A 3,744-nucleotide genomic window follows, 5' to 3' on the forward strand; every position below is an offset into this window, starting at 1 on the left:
GAAGAAGAAGAAGAAGAAGAAGAAGAAGAAGAAGAAGAAGAAGAAGAAGAAGAGCTCTCTTTCCGGTTGGAGAAACAAGCTCTGAGTGCTTTCCTGAACATAACAAAAGCAAAACCTTTTACTTTTAAAGTTCACTTGTGGTAAATCACCACTCGAAAAGGGCAACAAAATGGCTGACGATTGGCTGCAAAAACGTAGCTACAGGCTTATCTTTATTCTGTAAAAGAGCGGGTGGGTGGGGGTTAGCTCTGTTCTGGGCTAAGCGCTTCGTCGTTGCACGAAGGAAAAAATTCGAAACCCGAGAAGGAAGGGTTTTTTTTCTTTTTACTTTAAAAAATCCCCAACACTCACTTATCAATGCCAAACATGGACCACGAACAAGACATTAGAGCAAAGAATTACAACATGTGAAATGCGATACCTTAGAAAAGCAGTAAACAAGACCAGACGAGACAAAATTAGAAACTGTGTAATCCGAGAAATGGTGGACACAAATTATGATGCATGCATTACACCCAACATCAAAGAATCAAATGGTTCGGACATCTACGATTACCAACACACCATCCAGCACAACGTGCCTACATCCAAAAATTCGATGGCAACAAGGCTAGAGGGTAGAGGGTGACCGAGAAAGACCCGGATAGATGGAGTCGGGGAAACATTAACCACCCACGGCATCCCCCTGACCCAAGCTCTCCGACTGGCGACAGAGGGACGTCTCTTTCTTCCCGCGACACCTAAACGGGTATAAGCAGTGGATTAAAGTAAAGTAAAGACTTTTTAAAATCAAGTATCTCCGCCTGCCTGCTGGGACGTTGCAGCCCCACAGCCTGTGTTGGCCCTAACATAGAGGGTGGGAGCAGCCCCCCTCTTAAATAACCTAAATTTTGTTGATATTATGAGGTGTGAAACACCTAAAAGTAAAAGGGGCGTCAAAATCTCACCTTTCTATCCGTGGAGAAAGAACCATCAACAGACCGAATTGATTAATCTGTCCCCGGGGTTTTATGCACCCCGCATAATTTAACGAAATTTGATCATTTTTTGCCTAATTTTAGATTATTTTTCTTTGTCATTCTTTGTTAAAATTAACAGAATCGCATAATTTCAAGTTTTTGAACTCAGTTTGCATAATTTCAGATTTTTTTGTGTGTACATAAAACCACGGAGACCGATTTATTTGTTCATTAAAGTGATGTCATGTTAACAGAATGCCTATTGGGGTTTAATTTTTAAAGAACTCACTGCTCCCCTTTTGACAACTGTATACTTTAAAAAAAGAAAGAAAAATCAGGCTTCATGATGATAGTGGATCTATTTCTTCTGGTAAGGTTCACTTGCCGAGGGAGGTTGGGAGGTTTGATGATGAACTGAAGGCACGACTCTCAAGTGGACTTTTATGATTTCACTGACGGCCCATCCTGCGTACATTCTATAGGAACACTTGAGAAAAGCTTTCGCGCTGCAGAGAACTGCTTCAGGTCGTTCCGATATCGATTCATCATTGATCTACCTCCATCCCACTCACTCTTTACACACTCACGTACACACACACACGCACGCACGCACGCACATACACACACACACATACACACACACATACACACACACACACACACACACACACACACACACACACGAGCACATACCAGATGACACAAAAAATATCGTTACACACTGAGTTATAGGCCTTCCCTCGGGTACGCACTAATGAGATTAAGGAAACTGAGGACAAAGACGCATTTCTGCGTGGAGTCATCTCCTGTCCTCTTTACACAACGGAGTCAGCTTAGAATCTTAGATTCTTGTCAGGTTACATCCCGGGACATAAAAAAACTCGAGTTATTTGAAAAAAAAGTTTACATTATCAATGGCTTTCCAATAACCTAGCCCAGTCTTATCGGAAAAGCTTACATTTTCAGTTTCTTCCCAACAAGCTAATTCCGTCTTATCGTAGAAGGGCGTTAAATGGGAGGCGTTTCGTCTTTTACCATTGTATAGTGGTTTAAAGGAGTTATCCTCTCTAAGAAAACACAACATCACAACTGAAAGAGCTGCAGAGCTGGCCTACCATAGAAAACTGCATCTCCCCTCTACGCTTAACAGCAACAGAGGATGAAAAAGTAAAAAGTAAAGTAAAAGTAAGTAAGTATCCTCACTTTGCTATACACAAGCACATCCTCTGTAAGACAAAAAACAACTTCTCTGCTCTGGTGTGCATCATGGGCGTGCAGATGAAAAGCAAAACACCAGTCTAGCTATAGTCGAGTGAGTGTGGTACGTTTCCCTCCTTTGCCTGTCCTTCATTTAGTTCCAAATCTAATAGAGTCTGTTTAATTAAAGTATATATTAGGCCTACTCCTAAATAGCAAATCTACAAGCTATCAACCCCTGTGATCAAAGCTCTAGTTTTAAACATACATGATTAAGATTACATGTACTTCAATTTCTCCGACAAGGTATAACAAATATACCCTGTAAAAAAGTAAATGATTTAGGAAGAGAAACTGTATTGTGTTAGTTTTTCGTAAGACTGCAAGAGACTTTATATAATCACGTGAAGTGGTAAGGCATTTTAGAAAAACCTCTCCTGGAGTTGATATCGACCCAAGCTCATTTGACCTGGGTCCAACTACCCTCCACCTTTCCTCCTCACCTTTGCACCAATCGATCGGATGACCCCGTGACCCCAGCTCAACCCACGTAGGGCTTTGAGAGCTGTTGAATTAACCAGAGGGAGTCAACAATCGAACAAACTACTCACTTACTTTTCACTTTTTTCTGATCTCTGATACCTTACGCTGTCGGGGGTAGAAGCAAACGTCTTTTTCTTGCTTTTTGTATTGCCTATTGCATGGTTATATTATTGCTGTGGTCTAATGTTTCTTTGACCTCCCCCCCCCCCTATCTATCTTTTTCTGAACCTGCCTCTTCCCTTGGATCCATCTGATTTCTGGTTGTATGCTCTCGCTGCTATACTGTATCGTGGTAGTCTTGAAAGGAGCCCAAACCATTTTACGCGCTGTTTGTCATGTTCTTCAAGCTGGGAGTTAGGCCAACTTCTCTATCTCGTTTCCCACCCTGTCTCTTCTCGTGACGTTCAAAGTTTTTCTTTAGGATTATATTTCCCAGGCCTTTATTTTAATTTGGCGACTGTTATCTATTTTCCAGGATTATGGAAAAAGATTCTACATTTCGTCGGACTTTTTACGATTTTTCTCTAAAGACCGATTTATTTTTTGTTTAGCTTTTATTCAGGTTTCGAGAGTTTATTAAAAAGAAATAAAAAAACAACAACAACAACAACAACAACAATAACAACAACAACAACAAAAAACTCAACAACAACAATAAAAAACTTGTTTATAGGCCTACGTATTAAGCTTTCCCCATGTCTAATCATGTACGCTCATCTGTGAAGGAAAATAGATTCTTTCATATTTTATATAATAAGCTTGCTGTCAAAGGATGCTATTCAAACTAGATGGCTAAGCTCATTTTGAGGAAAGTTTTTCTAAATTTAACTATTAGGTTTAGTTAATTAATTATAGATACTGAGAGTAATGGATTTTTCTTATTCTTACGCTCCTTGAGTTGGAAGGTGTTGAATGAGGCGGGCTCGCTAACATACTGTTGTGGGTTGTTCAAAGAATGACTTGGTTAGGACCTGTCCATAAATATATACGATGATGTGTGTGTGTGTGTGTGTGTGTGTGTGTGTGTGTGTGTGTGTGTGTGTGT

The sequence above is a fragment of the Aplysia californica genome, unplaced genomic scaffold (assembly GCF_000002075.1).
Source record: "Aplysia californica isolate F4 #8 unplaced genomic scaffold, AplCal3.0 scaffold01024, whole genome shotgun sequence".
Classification (NCBI taxonomy): Eukaryota; Metazoa; Mollusca; class Gastropoda; order Aplysiida; family Aplysiidae; genus Aplysia; species Aplysia californica.